The sequence below is a fragment of the Antechinus flavipes genome, chromosome 1, assembly GCF_016432865.1.
Source record: "Antechinus flavipes isolate AdamAnt ecotype Samford, QLD, Australia chromosome 1, AdamAnt_v2, whole genome shotgun sequence".
In the NCBI taxonomy this organism is placed as follows: Eukaryota; Metazoa; Chordata; class Mammalia; order Dasyuromorphia; family Dasyuridae; genus Antechinus; species Antechinus flavipes.
Genome location: NC_067398.1, coordinates 335,867,328 through 335,890,852, shown reverse-complemented (window position 1 = coordinate 335,890,852; position 23,525 = coordinate 335,867,328). Strand labels below are relative to the sequence as shown.

Below are 23,525 nucleotides of genomic sequence, written 5' to 3'. Positions count from 1 at the left end.
TTTCAACAATGAGATGATTCAAACCAGTTCCACTTGCTCGGTGGTGAAGAGAACTATCTCCATCCAGAGAGTGGATCACAACATAGCATTTTCACTCTTTCTTGTTGATGTTTGCTTGCATTTTGTTTTTTCCTCAGGTTTTTTTTCCTTCTTGATCCAATTTTTCTTGTGCAGCAAGATAATTGTATAAATATGTATACATATATTGGATTTAACATATTTAACATGTATTAGACTACCTGCCAAGCTAGGGGAGGAGGTTGGGGAAGGAGGGAAAAATTTGGGACAGAAGGTTTTAAGGGTCAATGTTGAAAAATTACCCATGCATATGTTTTATAAACAAAAAGCTTTAATAATTTTTTTTAAATTGCAGAATAAAGAAAGTATATCCAAAAGAATATATACAATATCAACAATAATATAAACTAAAACAACTTTGCACAGTAACAGAACTCAGATCAAAGAGATAGAGGGAAGCAAAGCTAGTTTGGATTTGAAAAATTGGGAAGATATGTGTCCAAATTCCATCCCAGACACTGACTAGTTATGTGATCCTGGGCAGTCACTTAACCTCTCAGTGTCTCAGTTTCCTGTAAGATGAAGAGAGACTTGTGGTAGAAAGAACCATCTGCATCCAGAGAGGGAACTATGGAGACTGAATGTGCATCAAAACATAAGTATTTTTTGGTTGGTTGTTTGCTTGATTTTTTTACTTTCTCTTTTTTTCCCCTTTGATGTGATTTTTCTTACAAAGCAAGTATTTTAAGCTATTGGGTTTGATTCCAATTCTTTGTGTGTTCTTTAAATTTTACTTAACATTTCTTTTTTTTTTTTTTTTGACAGTATTCTTTGATTCCTTTTAACATATCCATAGGTAAAGGAACTATATTATAAATATAGTTTACTAAATTTTGGCAAAACATTTGAGTTTTTCATCTTACCTGCACAGAAAAGGAAGAGAAATATGGGCTAGACAATAGTACAATTAGGAAGAGATCAAACTTTATTTCAATGGTCATTTGATGTTGTGTTAGGTGAAAGATGAAATGAATGAGGAAGAAAAAAATCTCAATTTTCCAAGCATTTTGATTTATTAAATGATGCATTCCAATTGCTTAACAAACTGGAACCAGATCTCTAATACATGGGAAATAGAGGTTTTTTTTTTTTTTTTAATATATTAAGAATAATTAATCAAATAATGCCAATCAATTAAAAGAAAACAATACTAATTGGAGGAAATATTAGGGGCTTTATAAGTTGGGAGGGGAAGAGTGAACAGGTACAATTCCCTGAATTCAGAAAATTTCCCCCAAGAGTCTATAAACAATCAAAGGAACATGGAAGTAATAATTGCTTGATCAGCAGTTTTCATATAAGACATGTGGGTTGCTTGAAATGTATGGATGTGAGGAAATTCCTTGCATTAATCTTTGAATCTGAATGGGTTTCTGATCAGTATAACTTAGATCCTTGGTTAAGGTCTCTACAAAGCAGGTAGAGTTGGTCCAGTTTCCCACCCACCCAGGACTAGGTTCAAACAATATAATGCAATTTTTCCAAATTCCAACAATTGAATAATTTTCTCAAAAGACAGAAATTGGATTAGATCCATAACTGAATAAAAACTAATTTACCTTCCAAACCCAGTCACAAGATATAAGTCAACATGATCCACTTAGTTCCCACAATTAACCATTTGCTGTTCTAATCCTCTCAATGTTAATTAAGAAGGTAAACTGTGATAGAATGCCCAAAGTATCTATACTTGGCCCTGTGCTTTTTGGACAAAGGAAGAGATGGTCATGATGATAAAATTTGCAAGTGACACAAAAGAACAGGTAGATTTAAAAAAAAATAATCTTGTGTAAAGGGCTGAAACTCTTGAGTTTATGCACTGAGGTTTGGACAACCTACTATGAAAGTGGACAATCTTGATAGCTGAGAAAAGTAAAAAAAAAAAAAAAAATTGGAACAAAAAAAAATCCTGATAGGCTCAATTTGGGCTAAATCTGCTTAAATGAATTTAAGATCTCATTGGTATAAATACTTTCTCCAGTGAAATAATCTTAATGCATCCAAGCCCATATAACTAACATCAAATTCAATGGGGATAAATATAAAATTTTATGCTCTAAAAAACAAACAACTAAGGGGAAAAAAGGAGAAAAAAAGTCTTGCCAGATAATAATTTGTTGGAACAGATATGGAGGGGTAGATGGAAAAGAGCTGGGATTTTTAGTAAATTTTATGAGTTCACAATTTGATATGACAGCTATGAAAATTAATTTAATTTTGGTCCTCTTTAAAAAGACTTGGTATATACCATAACTATGAAGGTGCACTCTGTCTAGGTCAGATTACATCTACAACATTGTGTCTGTTTTTGTGCATCATATTTTAGAAAGGACACTGATGCTGCTGATGAGTATCCAGGGAAAGGCAAGGAAGGTGGTAAAAGACCTCAAGTCCATGACATAAAAGGGATGACTGGTTGAACAAACTAGAGTTGTTTAGCTTGGAGAAGAAAAGACAACATTGCTGTCTTCAAGTATTTTGCTTGGCCTTAGAGAACAAAACTAGGAGTAATGGAAGGAAGTTGCAGGGAGACAAATATAGACTTGATACATACAAAGAAAAACTTGATAATTAGTGCTATCCACAATGGAAAGTAGTAGATTCCTCCTGCCTTAGAGATCTTCAAGCTAATGGCCACAGAATTTGTCAGGTAAGTTGTAGAGTTGATTCTTATCAAGTACAGATTGATCAAAGTAGTCTCTGAAGTTCCTTCCAACTCTGAGATTCTATAAAATACTTTTGACTACACCAAAGTGAATGAAATGAATGAGGAAAATCAAACAATGAATCTCCCTACAAAGGTACAGGGGTCTCATTAATCCTTCCAATCTGATATGTAAGGAGACAACTCAGCAGGAAAATGTGACTTAGGAAAAAGCTACCAACTGTTCCAAAACAAAGTGGCCTTTGTAGGCTCTATGTGGATCAGTGCTTACAAAAAGGCAAGGGACTTTTGGAATGTCTGAATTGTAAAAAACAACAAATTTTTGGGGAGACAAGAGTCTTCAAAATGGAGAGAAAGGAAAACAAATGTGCGTTTTATACGTTAACCTTGAGGAATGTCTTGTCTATAGGATATAAACAGTTCATTTCAACTGGACATTTATTGGCACCTAGTACATATAGGGAGTTTATTAGAAGCACAAAGCACGTAACGCAACACCATCTCTTCCAGTCTTTTAAGAGTTACAGTAAAAAGGAAGAATTGATGAGGGGAGTCCCAAAACTCTCTTTCTGACTTTGAGGGTGAGCCATGAGGTAAAAGCACTTGAGAAGCTCCTTGAAGGACAGATTCTCCTTGAACCCTGTATCTGTGAAAGACCCCCACCCCAGGGAAAGTGGTTTCATTCTGTTATCTAGGTTGAGTCCAGGATTACTCCTACTTAGCTGGAGCTAGAGATTCCAACCCCATTGAATGGGAAATTAACCCAGAGGCACTCATTCAATTCCAAGATTTTCTATTCTGATTCCAGCTCAAATTGCTCCTAGCCCCTATCAAGAGCAACCCCTAGCTTCTAGCCAAGACTTCAATTATAAAAAGAGGCAACTTGGGGTTCAGTCCTTGCAGAGGACCTAACATGCCATGCCATGCTATGCCAAATAACCCTCAGCCCACTGACATGATATTCTCTTTCAGCATTACCCTCTCTTTATCTCTTTCTCGCCGATTTCCCTAATAAGACTTTATACCTCTCTGTCGGGATTTCTCTGCTAGAAATTCTCTATCTCTCTGCCAGGACCTTGTCACCAAAGAATTCAATCTTTCTATTCATGCATAGCAAAGGCTGACTTCCCAATGCCAATAATAAACTTCTTTTACCACTCTAGCTTTTTGGGTTCATAAATTCCTTTACAAAGGATCTCTGCACTGCCAGAAGGGGTTCCCACAATTCCCTCAGGCCCTATGCCAAATCCTAGGGGAATCAAGGGGACCCTGCACTGAACTTTATCATTTGGGGACACAACCCTGAACCTGACCTCCAAAAACTCTAAACTTCATTTAGTTCTCTGAACCCTAAACCTGCCACTAACTTCATCATTTGTTTCCCTGACCACCAGGAACCCTAACCTCATCAGACTGATATGCTCACATGGTTCAAGGTATGATGTTCTGCAAGTCCAAAAAAAGGATGCAAAGTACTTCAAGAAAATTTGAGGAAGATAACAGATGAAGGCATTAGGACTGAAGATCAAATCCAGGGATGGTTTTAGGGAAGACACTGGCCTAGAAGTTAGATCTAGAATGAAGAGTTTTAGTGTGGAGAAGAGATTATGTTAATAACAAGGGTAGGAGAATGCTGGAGAAAACCAGAGGACAGCTGGAGTCTAGTTTGGCTATAATATAGAATAGATGAAGGGAAGCAAGGTGAAATAATTAGGCCATGGAGGATTTGAACTACCAGAGGAAGTTACTAACTTACAGGCAATAAGCTCCTGAAGGAGTTTTAGCAGAGGAATAATATAGTAGAAATTGTGAATTAAGAAATTTTTATTAGGAGGATTAAAAAGGGGAGAGACTGGAGGCAGAATGACTAGTTAGGAGGTTATTTCAATAGCTCAGAAGAAGAAAGAGCCTGAACTATGACAATCTAACAGATCAAGACGCTGTTTGTAGAGTTTGTAGAGAATTTTGTTGCTTACTACATGAGTTTGATGATGCAGCAAAAAGATAATTGTAGTATACAAAGGAAATCAAACTTGATTTGGAATCATAGAAGATACATTCAAAGATTTTTCCATCTTTTTTTACTCCCTGTTTATGCAATCAATGAACCGCTATGGTTCTTATTTTTTTTTTCATCTGTAAAATGAGTAAATTGGACTAGATCTAAGGTCTCTTCTAAATCTATGATCCTATGGCTCCAAAATTTCTGGTCTAGATGATTAGGAAAACTGTTAGATAGTTCAGATGGGAGTAGGTTTTGGTAAACATGGTAAATTACAGTTTGAATATGTTGAATTTAAGGTTCAAAGGGCAAATCAGCCCGGGAATGGTAGAACTGGTATTCAAGGGAGTACATGAATTGGATATATGGATTTTTGGAGTAATTACGAGAAGTGACAGAAGTGGATGAGATCAAGAGAAAAACTGCAGAACAGAGCCTTAGGGGATGCTCACATTTAGTAGCCAGCAGAAACATGAAGCACTGGCAAGTGAAACCAAAGAAAGAATGGTCAGACAGGTAGGAACTGACCCAGGAGAGCAATATCATGGAAGCTATGGGAGAAGGGACAAGTAGTAGCTATTTGCAAAATATCCTTTCTCCCTTGGCCTCACATATAGGGATCTTTCCTTAAATAGTCCTGAAATAATTTGAATAATGTAGCCCAGCTGCATCTATCAGAGGAGATGGAAATAGAAAAACAGGAAGGAAGGACTATCTCTACATCAGAGACCAAACTATGAATTGATGAACTATCTGGGACTAGGGAAGAAAGGAAGCAAACAAAACTGATTCATCATAATGCTGTATCGGTTTGAAAATGCTCCTTTGAACATTGCAAGCATTTTAAAAAGCTATTCTATATCAGGTGTTCAAGATACAAAGACAAAACAAATAATTCAAGTCCTCAAGAAGTTTACATTCTGAAAGATTTGCACACAGTTAATACAAAGTTATCTTATATTTTATCAGCAGCTGAAGGAAGCAGGAAAGGCTGCTGGCAGGAAGACAGTGCTTGAGTTAAACTTTAAATGAGAAAAGTCAGAAGTAAGGAGGAAGAACATTTCTGGTTTGAGAGACAGCCATGTAAAGATGAGAAGAGGGAGAGTCAGGTATGAAGAAAACAGCAAGGAGGCTGGTTGGACTAAACTAGAGACTGTGTGGGAATACTGGAAGGTAAGTAGGGACCAAGTTGTGAGGAGCTTTAAATGTCAAAAGATTAATTTACATTTAATCCTAGAAATAACCAGAAGTCACTGGACTGGACTGAATGCAGATTGGGTAGTAGAAAGGGAATAGTCACATCCACAGTTTAGGAAACTTTTTCTTTCTTTCTTTTTTTTTTTTAAATAACTTTTTATTGACAGAGCCCATGGCTGGGTAATTTTTTTACATTATCTCTTGCACTCACTTCTGTTCTGACTTTTCCCCTCCCTTCTTTCACTCCCTCCCCAAGATGGCAAGAAGTTTTAGAAACTTTTTCAACCTTATGAACACTTCCCCTTCACCCCCACCACCAACCCAGGTGTAAGATCTTCATTACTCCCCTGTTGATCAGAAGCCGTTGGAGTATTCTCCAGGGAGAATTCTGAGAGGAAAAATGTGAGAAAGGTTTTTTTCAACAATGAAGGGATTCAAGGCAATTCCAATACATTTGTAATGGAAAGTGGCACCCACATTTAGAGTGAGGACTATGGAGTCTGAAACTGGATCAAAACATTGTATTTTTATCTTTGTTGTTGTTGTTGTTATTTTACTTCCTCCTCCCCTCTTCCCTGGTGTTTTTTTATTCCTTTTTTTTTGAATGGGGGAGCACAGCATGAAGAATATAGAAATAAGTTTAGAAGAATATCACATATTTAACCTTTATTGGTTGGATTGTTTGGTGTCTTGAAAAGGAGAGCGAGAAAGGAGAGGGAGAAAAATTTAGAACCTTTGCAAAGGTAAAGGTTGAAAACTATCTTTGTATGTATTTGGAAAAATAAAAAAGAAAGAAAGAAAGAAATCCTCACTATGTCTGGGAATAAATGGGGCCTCTTTCCCTTCCTAAGGCTGTCAGGAAAGAAATTCAACTAACAAGATCATCTTTTCCAACATGGGCCCAATAGGAGGTTGGCCCAAGCTATTTTCACAACCCTTTAACATTTTGATATTAGAAACTAAAGTACATTTTTATTAATTTTCAATGTGACATTTCATAAAATAAGATGCCAAAACATAAATCTTGTTGGAAAATTTTAAAAAAGATTTTCTACTTCTGCTACATCTATTCTTTTAAAATTATGTCAGCTAGATCTAAATTCCTATTGATTAGAGAAATGCAAATTTTAAAAACTCTGAGGTGCCACCCCATATATATCAGATTGACTAATATGACAGAAAAGGAAAATGGCAAGTGTTAGAGGGGATGTGGGAAAACTTCGACATTAATGCATGTTGGTAGACCCAGTTATTCTGAAGAATAATTATAGCCCACTCAATGGGCTATAAAATTGTGCATACTTTTTGAACAGAAATACCATTACTAGATCTATATCCCAAAGAGATTTATAAAAAAATTTTAAAAAGTACTTCTATGTACAAAAAATATATACATAGTAGCCTTTTTGTGGTGGCAAAGAACTGGAAATTCCTCATCAATTGGGGAATAGGTAAACAAGCTGTGATAGATAATTGTGATGGAATAAGATTGTGTTATAAGAAATGATGCACAGGATGCTTTCAGAAAAACCTGGAAAGACTTGTATGAACTGATACAGTACAAAATAACATCAATACTGTATAATGATCAACTATGAATGACTTTTCAGCAATACAATGATCCAAAACAATTCTGAAGGATTTATGATGAAAAATGTTATCTACTTCAGAGAAAGAATTGACAGGAGTCTGAATGCAGTTTAAAGCATATTTTTAAAACTTTGTTTTTCTTGGGATTTTTTTTGGGGGGGGTCTGTGTTTTCTTTGACAACATGACTAATATGAACATATGTTTTACATGATCACCCATATATAACCTATATACCTATTGTTTGACTTCTCAATAAGGAGAAAAGGGAAGAAGTTGGAACTCAAAAATTTTAAAAAATGCTAAGAATTGTTTTGCATGTAATTAAAAAAATATTTTAAAATTGTATCAACAGGGAAGAGACATTAAATGATTCATGATTTTTTTCTTGCACTGTCTGATGTGAATTTAAAAACAACACTAAAGAGAACAAATGCCATCCTATGTCCAATTTTGTAGTATGATTTCAGAAAGAGGAAAGGGGAAAGTAGAATGTTTTAAATGTTAATGAGGGAAATAGCTAGAAAGTTAGCTAAATCTGCCTCTTATAAACAGTTTAGTTCTATTCTAAAAAGACACATGAGGATGACTGACATCTGATAGATTATTGAGAATACCTCCTATTTCTATCAATTTTTAAAGATTATTTCAGAAGTTATTATGATAAGATATGGGGAAAGAAACAAATCAACTGCTTTATTAGGGAAATGATTAGAGCACTGGTCTTAGAAATAGGAGACCTGGAAACAAGCCCTCATTCCTCTTTTTAACAGCTTCATGACTGTGGAGAAGTTATACCATGCTAATAAGCCTCAATTTCTTCATCTCTACAATGAGAATATGTTATACAGTCTATCATATAGGACTGCTGAGAACTTTAAAAAACCCATTTAAATGAACAATATATGTACTCTATTATTACATCCCATTATCACAAGCAATTCAATGGTGTTTTAAAAAAGATTCATTTGTTCAAATGATTGTGATTAAAATAAGAAACATAAGAGATGAGAGAAAACCCTGGTCTTCAAAGCATTACAAGTAAATGAATTAGTATTTGGCTGTATTAGAAATAGCTGTAGGTTTTTTTTGTTTTTGTTTTTTTACTATGAAGTCAAACAAAGTACTCTTTGGAAATAACACTTAACAGTTACCATTTTAATTCCAGAAGCATTGGTTTAGGCCAGTGTTGGTGTTTATGTAAAACGACAGGATATGTTCGGAGAAGACTAATACCTCTGGGCTGCGAGCTGCTCTCCAACTTTGGTGTTCACCTGATCCACTTAACTCACTGTGGCTCCTAGAAACTGTGGCAAGCCCACTGGCCACACCCCGGTAAATCTTTTGGACAGATGGGCTGGACGATAACCAAGGAGTCTCAAACCCTATGGTGAAATAGAGGGGTATCTACCCCAGGCAAGTATAGACTTCCCCTGGTGGAATGGGTGGATGAGAACAATCTGTTCCAACGGCCATGAAGGCAGTTGAAGCAGGTGTTGTGGAGCGCTTAGAGTTTGGTTAGACATCAAAGATCCCAAGGTCATCCACTGCTTCTGGAGTCAGTACCAGTCATTTTGACTCTGTCCTGCCACTGAACAGTGATGACACTGGAAGAGAGAGTGAGGCTGATGACTTCGTGCAATTCTGCCTCACTTAAATCCAATTTACCCATGAGTCAAAATGACAGTGTAGTAGGAAAAGCAATGAACTAGCTTTAGAATCATAAAAGCTGGATTTAAGCACCTAGACAGCTGCTAAATCACTTTATATGCCTAAGTCTCAGCTGTAAAATGGAAAGGATAACAGAACCCTATCTGATCTGCTCCCTCCCTTTGGTTGGAAGAAAGTCACAAGACAAGTTGCAAAGTGCTATAAATGTACTCTATTTGGCCCATGACATTATTATGGTTAATAAAGCTTTAAAAGATCTCTTATTTTATCAGTGTAAGTACTATTTCCACTAATGGCAACCTACTCATTGTTACAGATAATAAAAGTCAATATTGTAAATGAGCTACTAAGAAATGTTAAAGGATCATAGGATCAGAAGTAGAAAAGAACAAAGTCACAAGACTAAGATAAAAAATGAATGGAAAAACTAGATTTAAATCAGTTAGGGAAACAGCTTCGCTAGTTTTTTTTTTTTTTAAGTGCAAATTAAAATAATTTTAAGGTACCATTAAATCTTATTAAAAGTAGGAATACTGAAAATAATGATACCTCATATTGGGGTGGTATAGAAATTGCTATTTTTTAAACTGTTTTAATCTTTATGAAGGACATAAAATTTTATAACAGGATTTAGGGAACTATTTCTATCTGGGGAGAAATATATGCCAAGGAAATAATTGAAGGGAGAGTGGGAGAGTATTTTTAAATGTACAAAGATACTCATGGCTGGGCACCTAAGTGGCGTAATGAAAAGAGTGCGAGGCCTGGAGTCAGAAAGATTCATTTCTGTGAAATCAAATCTGGCCTCAGATCCTTTATCAGCAGTGTGTCCAAGGTCAAAATAAGTTTTATAATGTCTAGTTTTCTATATTATCTTTCCCCCTCCTGGGAAAGCCATACCATATAATAAAAAGTATTTTTAAAAAGAAATGAAAAAGAAAAAAAATCAGTGTTACCGATCAAAACAATGAAAAACTCTGAAAGCATATGCCTTTGTGGATTTCCCATCCTCTTTCTATAGATGGGAGTGCTTGTTCTTTCTCATTTCTGCAGCAGTCTCTTTACTGAAAATCCTATTCAAAGATATGTCAAAATAATTTTTCTACAGTAGAAATCTAACCATTTTACTCTTCTACTCAATAAAGTTTGCTATTGATGAGGTTTGACGCAGGGCAGGGAGCTATGGGAATTCCCTTCTGGTTGGCACAGGTCCTTCGTAAATGAATTTACAAACTCGAAAAGTTAAACTGGCAATATTCTAGGAAATTTTCAAAGAAAAATTTTCAGTACTAGATGAAACAACTTAGTATATTGTAAAAATACAAAGTATCCATAGGAGTCAGACAAGGAAAAAGCCAAGATTTTATACTATTAGAGACATAATAAACTCCAACTTAGAAATATGTCGACTTTCAGAACTAATTAACAGTCATCAGGATCACAGTAGTGACTTAAAAGGATAAAAGGAGAAAATGGAATACAATTTATACAATATTAAAAAGAAGAGCCCAATTAACCCACAAATTAAAAAATTTGTTTTAGCAAAACAAAGTAAGCTGTTTTATGGCAAAAAGCAGACATTTTTCAAAAGACTTTTTGAAAAATTTGCAAAATTTGAAATCTGAGAAGCCCAACTAAACAAGAGATAGGTACTTTAAAAAAAAAATCATACTTCCAATATCAAGATAAGCCAGCAGCCAAAAATGTGAAGATTCTCAGAGAAATGTGTTACCTAAATAAACTAAATGTTTCACAAAAGTGAGGAAGGGTGGGGAAGAGAAAAGCCACATAGAAACAAGATTATCTCCCAACTGAAGTTCCTATTTTTGGTAGAGATCAGATTTTTAAAAAAAATATATAAGCATATTAAGGCATCTAGGTGATGCCACAGTACACAGCATTGGGACTTTAGTCAGAAAGACATCTTTCTGAGTTCAAATTTACCTTCAGGTACTAGTTGTGTGACCCTGGACAAGTCAATTAACTTTGTTTCAATCTGTAAAATGAGCTGGAAAAGGAAATGGAAAGCCACTCCAGTACTTTTGTCAATAAAACTATAAATGGAGTCATAAAAAAATCAGACATGAATGAAAGTGACTCAACAACAGGCATACTCATTTGAGAGAGAGTATTTTGTTTAGGCTGGTTTTTGTTGATTTTTACTAAGTTCAGGTAAACAACTGAAAGAATTTTAAAAGTGTATCTTTCTGATACAACTATTGGAAAAAAAGTTGTAAAACTGTAAATTCTCTAATCAATACTAAGTGACATTTTGCATCAGCTGAGTTTCACAGAAAATTGTGAGGTAGATACAAGGGTTTTTTAATCCTCACTTTATAGATGAGGAAACTAAGGCTCTGAGAAGTGACATGATTTGACCAAATTATAATAATTTCTGAAGGCAGGATCTGACCGCTTAGTCTTCATAAATTCCAGTTTCCTGGGGGGCGGGAGGAAGAAGAAATGTGCCAAGTGGAACATTTTTGTTAAACAAATGTCATAAGGCTGAGAGAGAGAAAGAGAGAGAAGGATTTAATTACAGGGATGGGAACTCGAACAGTGCTACAGGGAACTCTGGTGAGGAAACTCCCTTTGGAATGCACCTTCTCTGAAACTGGGTCTAGGTATAGAGCAGAAGGATCCAGCCTGTGGTCCCCAAAACTCCCTACCTATAACCTCAATTACATTAAAATGTAATGGGGAAATGTTTATTTATTTATTTATTTTTAAAAACAACTTTTTATTTACAGAACCCATGCCAGGGTAAATTTTTACAGCATTATCCCTTGCATTCACTTCTGTTCCGATTTTTCCCCTCCCTACCTCCACCCCCTCCCCCAGATGGCAAGCAGTCCTTTACATGTTAAATAGGTTACAGTATATCCTAGATACAATATATGTGTGCAGAACCAAACAGTTCTCTTGTTGCACAGGGAGAATTGGATTCAGAAGGTATAAATAACCTGGGGAGAAAAACAAAAATGCAAGCAGTTTATATTCATTTCCCAGTGTTCTTTCTTTGGGTGTAGCTGCTTTTGTCCTTCCTTGATCAATTGAAACTGAATTAGCTCTCTTTATCAAAGAGGTCCACTTCCATCAGAATACATCCTCAAACAGTATCATTGTTGAGGTATATAATGATCTCCTGGTTCTGCTCATTTCACTTAGCATCAGTTCATGTAAGTCTCTCCAAGCCTCTCTGTATTCATCCTGCTGGTCATTTCTTACAGAACAATAATATTCCATACATTCATATACTGTAACTTACTCGGCCATTCTCCAATTGATGGACATCCTTTCATTTTCCAGTTTCTAGCCACTACAAACAGGGCTGCCACAAACATTTTGGCACATACAGGTCCCTTTCCCTTCTTTAGTATCTCTTTGGGGTATAAGCCCAGTAGTAACACAGCTGGATCAAAGGGTATGCACAGTTTGATAACTTTTTGAGTTCCAAATTGCTCTTCAGAATGGCTGGATATATTCACAATTCCACCAACAATGTATCAGCGTCCCTGTTTTCCCACATCCCCTCCAACATTCTGCATTATCTTTCCCTGTCACTCTAGCCAATCTGACAGGTGTGTAGTGGTATCTCAGAGTTGTCTTAATTTGCATTTCTCTGATTAATAATTATTTGGAGCATATTTTCATATGGCTATAAATAGTTTTAATTTCTTCGTCTGAGAATTCTCTGTTCGTATCCTTTGACCATTTATCAATTGGAGAATGGCTTGGTTTCTTATAAATTAGAGTCAATTCTCTATATATTTTGGAAATGAGGCCTTTATCAGAACCTTTGACTGTAAAAATGTTTTCCCAGTTTATTGTTTCCCTTCTAATCTTGTCTGCATTTGTTTTGTTTGTACAAAAACTTTTCAATTTGATATAATCAAAATGTTCTATTTTGTGGTCAATAGTGATCTCTAGTTCTTCTTTGGTCATAAATTCCTCCCTCTTCCACAGGTCTGAGAGGTAAACTATCCTATGCTCTTCCAATTTATTTATAATCTCATTCTTTATGCCTAGGTCATGAACCCATTTTGACCTTATCTTTGGTGTATGATGTTAAGTGATGGGGAAATGTTTAACAAAATAAATAAAATTATGGTGCAACACAATGTCAATTTGTGGTTTTCTAAGATTTAAATGGCCTGCAGCGATCCCTTTCTTAAAGTTTGTCACCATTGATTCTGGGCACTGAAAGGTGACTTGTCCAGAGTCACACAGCCAAATGTGAAAGTGGGATTTTAACTCAGATTTTACCTGGTTTTGAGGTCAGCTGTTCAATACAATGAAAATCAAAGCCTACATAAAAATAAATGGAAAAAATGGAAGAAATATTTATTGTAAATATTCACACACACAAAAAAGGTTCAGCATAAAGAATCTATAATCACTGACATTTACACACAACTTAAAAGTTTGCAGCTATTTTATACACATAATCTCATTTGTGATTATTTTTTAAGAACCATGATCCTTGGCTCTAGATCACTAATAGAAAAAGTCACTTCAAATCTTATACTTAAAAGGCCAAATTCCTAAATTTCCCCCCCAAAAGTTCATAATTTCAACCAAGCTCTCTATATATTCTACTGATAGGAGAACAAAGCAGGAGACTTACATCAAGAGTACTATAAGGAAAAAAAAAGATATACTTTAGGATACTTAGCTAGATGAAAATATGGCCCCTCACCCAAGCAGAAAATAAATGCCTTCTTTCTTTATACCATGTTTGGTCTGTCCGAAATTCTAGAATGCTGGTCAAAATCAAGACAATTTGCTCGAAAATGCACAAGTGAAATTTGATTCTCCTTGAAACAAACTCAATTATTTGGCAAAGATTAAAAAAAAATTTTTTTTTGATTCCTAAATCCAACAACATCTTTGGCTTTTTGAGAAGCAGGAAAGCGGGGAAGGAAGCACCCTTTCTTTGAATATTGATCACATTAAAAGGTGAATTCATAATTTAAAGGTGTTCAATCTTTTATTTCTATACTATGTTCATGTTCAAACATTTCCCTTACTCATCCCTAACTCCACAATCACATCTAACAAACTTTTTTTTTTTTGGGAGGGAGTGAAAAAAAGGCAGTACAGTAGATCTACCCATGATATCAACCATATCTGACAATATTTGAAATGTTTCATACATACAGATTCCCACCTTGGAGGGAGGGAAGGGAGATATATTTTCTAATTTCTTCACTGAGACTAATCTTGATTATTCTAATTACATAGCATTCAGGGTCCTAACTTTCCCACAGTTTACACAGTAATTGTGTATATTATTTTCCTGATTTCATTTATTTAACTATGTACCAGGTTCATATAATTTCCCATGCTTTTCTAAATTATTCATATTAAGATGAAGTATTTTTCCATTATGTTCACGTCATTTCCCAACTGATAAGCATATATTTTGTTTTAAGTGCCCTAACAAAAAATGCTGCTAGAGAAATCTACAATTTAAGAAAAAAAATTCATGACATTTGTTTTTTTTAAAATTAAGGTATTAATATTTGAGATTTTAATTTATTTTAAAAAGTTCCTAAGTATCTGTTGAAAAAAATTATAGAAAAGTGATTCTATAATGAGAAAAATTTTGTTAAAAATTCAGAAATTAGTCTCATAATTTAGATAACTAGAATGAACATATCTGAACTGATATAGGTCAAATCTAAGTATTATATTTTAGCAAATGCAACTTTAAATCCATAATGCTATAGGTTTTGGTATAATACAAGCTCAAAGAAGTAGGTCATTTGCATTTTATTTGATTAAGGTTATATTTGATTGTATGTCAGTGAGAAGCCAGTAAGGCCTGAATGGCAATTTGTTAATATCTTTTAGAGAAATTCTTTATGCAGTAAAATTCCTATCAAGAATCTACATCAAAAACATCAAGTTAGACTTTCTCATAATAGGTTACAGCAAGTTCTTTAGACAGCTATGATCACATTCCTTTTTCTCCCACCAGCCTATGGCACAGTTATGTTTGGGTCAGTTGTACCCAGCACTGAAGTAAAAATGAATTGTTCTACAGCTATACTCTGTGCACTACTTAAAAGAAGCCCATGTACCACACATAGAACCACACCCTAATCTTAATCATCTGGAGGCTCTGCTAACTAAGAGCCATATTCTCTCACTGGCCACACCTTTGGACTCTAGATTAGTACAATTTGCAAGCCATTATCAATTACCCTCAAAGTGGTCAAAGTCTCTGCTCACAGAATCTTATTTTACTGAGAAATAGACAAGTCCAATAGTTAATTTTGCTGCTATAAAACACAAAAGCTCCTAATTCAAAAATATCTGATATCAATATTTAAAATTGCCTCTTTGGCATATTTCTTTTGAAAAAAGCATTGGCCATCTCTTCATAATACTGCTTTTTAAAATACAAATATTCTTGGAAAAGGTAATAAAACAATATCATAATCAAGGGGGAGAGGCCCACTGCAGAGCTCAACTAGTCCAGTCCCGTCCTTTTATAGATGAAGAAAGGGGGGCCACTTGATTTGCCCAAAGTTAGACAACTACTCCCTTTCACTTACAAAGTGCTTTCCTCTCAAACCACTGGATGACGTCTGTACTGCAAAAACCATTATTTCCATTTTTCAAATGAGGAGACTGATGTGTTTGGTCCGTGTCTAGAGCAAGATTTAATTTCAGGTTTTATGACTTCAAGTTTAGCAGTTCTACTCACTAACCCCTGTGGTACTTCAAATCATTAATATGAAAGTATTTACGATATATTCTCATTGAGAGTAAGTGAGGAGGGACAGCTGGCACAGAGCCAGGAGGCATAAAGACATGAGTTCAAATCAGCCTCAGACACACACTTACTACCTTGTGTGACCTGGACAAGTCACTTAATCCTTTTGCCTCAGTTTCCTTATTTGTAAAATGAACTGGAGAAGGACATGGCAAATCACTGCCAAGAAAAGCCCCAAAGGTATCACAATGAGTCAGACATATCTGAACAACAATTTGAGAATACGGAACTTTAAAAAAGGGAATAAGTCCTAAAATATATTTTGTTCATAACTTTGCCTTGGTTTAGTCTTGGTCATGATACATATAGTTAAATATATTTGCAAAGTATATACATTAATGAAATTTTAAAAATCACAATTCACTTTTATGTGAAAGGATCCTCCAGGGCCACAGATTTAGAGCTGGGAAGCGCCTTTGGAGGCTCTGAGTAGGATTCTTACATTTTATAAATGAGGAACCAGAGGCCATGGGAGTCTAAATGAACCCAAAGTCTTAGACAGAATTCAAACCCAGACGTCCTGAGTCCACATCCAGCACTCTCAGGTATCCTCTGTGTAGCCCATGTATCCAAGTAGTAGAACATAAAAGTTTGACAAAGATGCCTAAGACACACAATCCCTTGACCTTCAGGAATTTATAGTCTTGTAAGAGAGAAAAGACAAAGAATTTAAAGATGGCAAACTATAAGGTTTGGAACAGACAGTATCAGGAGACCTTACAAATAGGTCATCAATCCAAATCTATCATTTTAGAGAGGAGGAAATGGAAACCCAGGCCTTGCTGAAGATACTAAAGCTAGTAAACAATCCAGCCAAGACCTGTGACTGGCACTCTGGTGCTCTTTCCTGGATACGCCACACTGATGAGAAATGACAAACACCACTGGGCAGTACATAGTTAAGAGGCACAAAGAGGCTGCAGAAATTCTGTAAGACATCTGACAAGAACCACAAAGTAGTCAACAGAATTCTAAGTCCGAGTTTCCAAGCAGTTGCTTTCCCTCCAGGTTATGCTGCTTCTTATAAAAGACCATCAAAGACCAATGTATATAAACTTCCAAATCAAAAAGAAAAGGCTCTAGTTAAAGTATTTATTATTATCAGGATATGGAAATATTCATTTGCCGTGTTCTGTCACATATCTTTAACAGAGCAAATACCAGCATGTGATTCCTATCAGTTAACAGCTGCATTACCTTTGTCAACCTTTTTTGTTTTAGACATTACCTGGGATCCAAATGTGATTGAAGATTAAAAAAAAGACAAAAACTATCTAAGAGAAAACAAAGGAGAAATTAAGTGGTTTGCTAATTCCTTAATAATTTCTGTTCTCTGTGGAAGAGGATTCAGACCTCTTCTAAATATCATCCATGTTTCCATACCCAAAACCAAGTATAAATGAAGAATGCTTGATTTTTCCTTAAAAATGGCCTTGAACCAGATGTGCAAAAATTTTTGTAATGGCCCTTTTTCTAATGGCAAGAAACTGGAAACTGAGTGGATGTCCATCAATTGGAGAATGGCTGAATAAGTTATGGTATATGAATGTTATGGAATATTGTTGTTCTATAAGAAACAACCAGGATGATTTCAGAGAGTCCTGAAGAGACTTCACTGCTAAGTGAAATGAGCAGAACCAGATCATTGTACAAGGCAACAAGATTATGTGATGATCAATTCTCTGATGGACATGGCTCTTTTCAACAATGGGGTGATCCAGACCAGTTCCAATGATCTTGTGATGAAGAGAACCATCTACATTCAGACAGAGGACTGTGGGAACTGAGTGTGGATCACAAGTCAGCATTTTCACTCTTTTTGTTGTTGTTTGCTTGCTTTTTTATTTTCTTTCTTGTTTTTTCCTTTTTTATTTGATTTTTTTTTGTGCAGCAAGATAACTGTATAAATATATATGCATATATTGTATTTAACATATTTTAGCATGTTTAACATATATTGGATTACTTGCTATCTAAGAGAGGGGATAGGAGAAAGAGGGGAATTGGAAGGGGGTTTTGCAAGGGTTAATGTTGAAAAATTATCCATGCATATCTTTTGAAAATTAAAAAGCTTAAAAAAAAAGGCCTTGAAGAGTTTGGTCGCCTAAAATGATCACCAATCTGAAGATGTATAAGTGTAAATTAAATTATCTATGCCAAGAGAGGCAGTAAATTACCAAAAATACTGAAGCCTTTTATCAACAACCTTGTGAAGTACACGGTGATACTGAAAATATTATTAAAAAGAGAAAGTATTATATAAAAGCTGTTTTATTCAAATAATATTAACCTAATAATGAAAGAAGCAGAGATTAATTGCAGACAGGAAATCAGATACTTTTAAAAATAAATCATTATCTATATAAACCATTAAAAGTTTTAGATAGGAAAATTTCAGCCTCAGAAACATTAACTATGCCAAGTTGATAAGCAAATTGATTCAAGATTATAAAAGAAGTGAAATTGAGAATGCTAAGTGCACATCATACGGAACATTAAAAAGAAATAGACTAGTGGTGAGAAAGTTGTGTTAAAAGATGTCCTTAAAAAAATTCAATTACAACAACAAAACAAGAAACATGACTTTTAAAATAGTAGGTACTCCCTAGAATCAAGAGGATCTGAATTCAAATTCAACCACAGACAGTTAATAGCTGTGTGACCCCACGCAAGTTAATTAACCCCAATACCTTGCTCAAAATGTGCGTGTATGTAGTTGTGTGTATGTGTGTGTGAAAATGGTAGATACTTAATAAATGCTTGTTGACTGATAAAAGCCCTGGTTAGCATCCAGTCAAAAGCAGCCATTAATTCAACAAATATTTAAAAAAGAAAAAAGAAAAAAGCACTCAATGTACCCTATGTAAGGGGGGCACAAAGAGGGAATTTCAGGTTACTGCAAGGGTAAGGAGGTTGGGTAGGTTGCTTAAGTATGACCCATACAATCAGAAAAACTACGAATGAAAAGCATGAGAGACTCTAGATACTTCAAGGTAGAGGACAAAATGATAAGCAACTTAATACAAAGTTGCTCAGTTATAAACTAACTCTTCAGAGAATGGGCACAGAAGGTATTATGCCATATATAACTTGAAAACCAATTAAAAGAACAAAAGCTACATGATATCTGGTCTCTAGTATTTCAAAAATTATCAGTTGGTGTTTGAAACCACCTATTGTAGTCACTCCTTTTTGTCATTTTTGTACAAGAGAGATAGGTATTTATAAAATTACTTGAAACCATTTGTAGAAAAAAGCTGTAAAGTCAAATTCCAGCAAAGGTTTGATTTTACCTAATGAAATTACCCTGACATTGAAATTTTTAAGGGTGAACACAAGGCATCTTTTCACAAATTAATACACAATGATGAAAGGCTTTTCATTTCAAATGTTTAAAAAGAATTATCAAAACATACTGGTTGCTCTATTTTATAAGTATCAAGCTGAAATCTCTCCTGAAAATTTAAGTTTATTTTCCATAGGGAATCTTTTGACATCTATTATTCACAAGGTTATTAATTTTCTTTTCTTTTTTGCTGAGGCAATTGGGGTTAAGTGACTTGCCCAGGGCCCCACAGTTAGGACGTGTTAAGTGTCTGAGGCCCAATTGAAAATCAGGTCCTACTGATTTCAGGGTTGATACTCTACCACTTTGACATCTAGCTGCCCCTTTCTTGCTTTCTCAGTGGGTGAAAGAAAGGGAGAAAGAAAGGAGATTCAGAACGGAAAATAAAACTGAATTAAAGGAAACTAATTTTGAAATAAAAATAAAAAATAGTAAGGCAAAATTAAAGCAAAGCCAGTTTCTTCATGCTTATGCAACAAAAACAGAACAAAAGGGTTGGCTGATCCTTGGATAACCTGAGGCATGTTTCCTTCTTTCCTGCTGCCAATACTCTAATTTACATGATGTGGATCATTAAAAAGTCACCAACAAAAATATTTAAGAGGTTTAGGGTTTAATATATTGGCCAGAGGGAAAAAAAATATTTTGAGCAAGTCTCTCTGATCCAACATATGTAAACAACTAAACTAAAATTATAGAATTAAGAACCAATCTGGTTCTAGAGATGAGAATTCCATGAATGTAGTATATTGCATATATTTTCAGACTTTTCAATGTACTGATTGGTTTTATTGATTTTTTTCCTTTTCTTTTTTATTCTTTAAACATATTTGCTTTATGGAATGGCTCTCTAGGATGAAGAGGAGAAGATATACTGGGGAAAATTTTGGTGATGGAAAAAAAAACCAAAAAGATATCAATAAAAAAATTTTTTTAATAGTAATCATTCTCCAAAAGATAAATGGTCAAAACATATATTATTCAAAGGGAAAAAAAAGCTATCAACAACTATAGGGGAAAATGCTCCAAATCACTAATAATCAGAGAAATGCAAAGTAGTGCAATTCTAAGGTAAATCTCAAATTCACCAGCTTGGCAAAATGACAAAGAAAAAAAAAAGACCAATGTAGGAGGGGTTGCACTGAAAATAGGCACATTAATGCACTCTGAGTAGGACTGTGAACCAGACTAGTCAATCTGGACAACTGGAAATTGTCCAAAAAGTTATCAAACTGAGCACACACACTATCACAGCTATAAACCATTATTAGGTCTATTATTCTTCTCCTCCCCCTTTGCTAAAGTGATTAAAGAGAAAGGGAAAAAGACCTAGAGATACAAAAATATTTGTAGTAGGACACAAGACACTCCATTTGGTTCCTTTAAGAATCAGCTAAAGTCTCAGATTCTACCGGTTTTCCCTGTCTTCCTTAATCTTAGTGTCTTTCTTCTGAAATTATCCCCACTTTATCCTAATAATCTTGTACTGTCAGAAAGGAGGGGATGTCCATCAGCAGAATGGCTAAACAAATTATGGTATATTAATGTGATGAAATATTATTGTAAGAAATAGTAAAGAGAGTGGTTTCAGAAAATGCTGGGGAGACCTATATGATCAGTATGAAATGAGCAAAAGCAGAACAATTTATACAATAACAATAATATACTGCAAAGATAATCAATAGTCCTTTTGTTCTGATTTTGTTGCATAAGCATGAAGTAGCCATGTAATTTTACCATTCAGTTTTTTTTTATTTTTAGCTCAAAGTTAGTTTCTTTTAATTCAGTTTTATTTTATTTTTCAGTTTTAAATCTCTTCCTCCTCCCTCTCTGTCACCAATTGAGAGTGATATTACAATGTGCAGTTTGCATTTTCTCCTCCCTTCCACTGCCAGTGCTTCAAGAGCAGACTGCCTTCTGTCTTCCTTGTATCCCTTAGCACAATGCCTGGCACATGGTAGATAACTTACATGGCAGCTAGGAGGCACAGTAGACAAATTATAGAACCTGGGGTCAAAAGACTTAATTAAGTTCAAATGCAGTCTCACTCGTTAGCTGAGTTTTTCTGGACATGTCCCTTAAACTCTGTCTGCCTCAATTTCCTCAACTACAAAATGAAGATAACAATATCACCCAATTCCCTGGGAGAAAATCAAAAGCAATAATATTTTTATTTTGCAAACCTTAAGACAATTATATAAGCATTAGCTAATAAAGTAATTAGTTTCACATTACTTTTCCCATGCTTCTTCTGAGTTTGTCATATATTAATAGCTTCTCATAGTACAGTATATTCCCTTACATTAAAATACCACAGCTTGTTTAATTATTCTTCAATCTAATAAAGTTGTTAGCAACAATGCTGGTATAGATAATTTTATATGTAGATGTGTGTGTGTGCGCGCGCGCAAGAGAGAGAGAGAGAGAGAGAGAGAGAGAGAGAGAGAGAGAGAGAGAGAGAGAGAGATATCTTTCCTTCTGTCTTTGATCTTCTTGGGGTATGTACCTTACCAGTGGAAAATTTGGATCATTTTTAGTCAAAATTTTTTAGCCTAATTCCAAATCCTTCATGTTTTTTCAAAAAAGTGATTCCACCTTTTTTGTGGAATATTTGTAGTAGGACACAAGACACTCCATTTGGTTCCTTTAAGAATCAGCTAAAGTCTCAGATTCTACTGGGCTCCACCTGAACATCTTTGGTAATGCTGTCTTAGATTAGGGAACTTACAATAATATTCTATTCCCAGTAAGGAGAAATGTTCTGTTGACCAATTCTATTTTCCTGCAAAGTTTGGGAGAAGGGGAGGGAATATGTCAGATAAAAGGAAAAAAAAAAATCTAGTCTAAAGTATGAAGGGAATACTGTTCAACTTAAAATATTATTGTCTTATGTTATCAACTTCATTTGTTCTCTATGTTTTGTCTAGACTATGCTGAGTATTGCCAATATCTATACTCTAGACACTACAAAACATTAGGGGCTTTTAACTAGTAACCAATAATATGTCTGACTAAAAATATGTTTTACATTTCCGGAAAACTCTAGGGGTATTATTGGTTATTTATATTATCAGTTCAGGAATGAAGGTGGTTTGTGCTACTAGGTCTGTGTCCCAAAGAGATCAAAGAAAAGGGTAAATGATCTGTGTGTACAAAAATATTTATAGTAGCTTTTTTGTGGAAATTGAGGGGCTACACATCAATCAGGAAATGGCTAAATAAATAAGTCATGGTATATCAATTACGATTGTGCTATATGAAATGATGAGCAGGATGATTTTGGAAAAACCTGAAAAAGCTTATATGAACTGATACAAAGTGAAATAAGTGGAACTAGAATCAAGATAATGATCCAAGACAATTCCAAAGTACTATAATGAAAAGTGCTATTCCCATCTACAGAGAGAGACAACTGTAGGATAAAGTGCAGGGCAAAGCATGCTTTTTTTTTTTTTTTTTTTAACTTTCTTTGGATTTTTTGTGTTTTCTTTTGTAATATAGCCAATATGGAAATGTATTTTATAGAATGTGGAATTCAAAATTTTTTAAAGGAATCTTAAAACATTTTACATGTTATTGAGAAATAGTTAACAAAATAAAAATGTTTTTTAAAAAATGAAGGTAGTTCAAACATATAACCTTGCTTAGAATATAAACTTCTACCCTAAACATCTATTCATCTGTGTGGCTTCCTTATCATCTTAAGAGGAAATACTTATCACTTTTAAACCTGTTTCTCTGAAAAAGACAGATACTGGGGCAGGTAGGTGGTACAGTGATTAGAGAACCAGCCTTGAAGTCAGGAGGGCTTGAGTTCAAATGTGATCTCAGACACTCAATACTTCCTAGCGGTGTGATCCTGGGCAAGATAATTAACCCCAATTACCTCAGGGGGAAAAAAAAAAGATAGACACTATCACTGGTTATTCAGACATGGAAAAATAAAATAAATTTTCAGAAAAATTTTTTCCTCCATGACACAATGAAGCATCTATAATATATAAATACAAAGAGAAAAAAAGCTATATCACCTTTGCATATGTTCTAATGCAGGGGTCCTCAAACTTTTTAAATAGAGGGCCAGTTCACTGTCCCTCAGACTGTTGGAGGGCCGGACTATAGTAAAAACAAAAACTGTATTTTGTGGGCCTTTAAATAAAGAAACTTCATAGGAAGATAATCATCCTCAGTGGC

General features: G+C 34.8%; 1 protein-coding gene across 3 annotated transcripts in view; it reads right to left on the bottom strand.

The window, feature by feature from the left end:
- Window positions 1-23,525, bottom strand: part of FAM234A (family with sequence similarity 234 member A) — a 66,673-nt gene that overhangs the window by 29,872 nt on the left and 13,276 nt on the right. Inside the window, exon 3 of one of the 3 annotated variants that reach the window (XM_051968606.1) lies at window positions 13,468-13,509. The exons of the other annotated variants lie outside the window; for them this stretch is intronic. The gene's annotated coding sequence lies outside the window, so the exon portion shown is untranslated. The remainder of the gene's footprint in view (window positions 1-13,467; window positions 13,510-23,525) is intronic. 3 annotated transcript variants of the gene reach the window in all.